The following is a 327-nucleotide window of genomic DNA, read 5'->3' on the forward strand; positions in this document are numbered from 1 at the left end:
CCGCCCCGTCACGGGCAGGGGCGAGCGGCGGGCCAGCCGATCCGGGAACAAAGGGAAATTGGGACAAAAGGGAATTTTCACAGAGGTTAACGTTACTGGGGTGTGTGGAGGGGGATGCCGTTGCATTACACTGGCTGGAGGAAAACATTTGCTTGGATCTTTGGCATTGAAAAGCTGCCACAGCAAAAGAAACGTGAGGGTGAAGCACGGCGGTGCTTGGTATGGGGATGGGGAGGTCTGGTTGTGTTGAGCACGGGGTGGCAGTGCCCTGCGTGGTGACACCGGTGCCCCCACTGTCCCCAGGGCTCCCTTGGGCTTTGGGGGCTA

Source organism: Mesitornis unicolor, unplaced genomic scaffold (genome assembly GCF_000695765.1).
Source record: "Mesitornis unicolor isolate BGI_N332 unplaced genomic scaffold, ASM69576v1 scaffold22143, whole genome shotgun sequence".
Lineage (NCBI taxonomy): Eukaryota > Metazoa > Chordata > Aves > Mesitornithiformes > Mesitornithidae > Mesitornis > Mesitornis unicolor.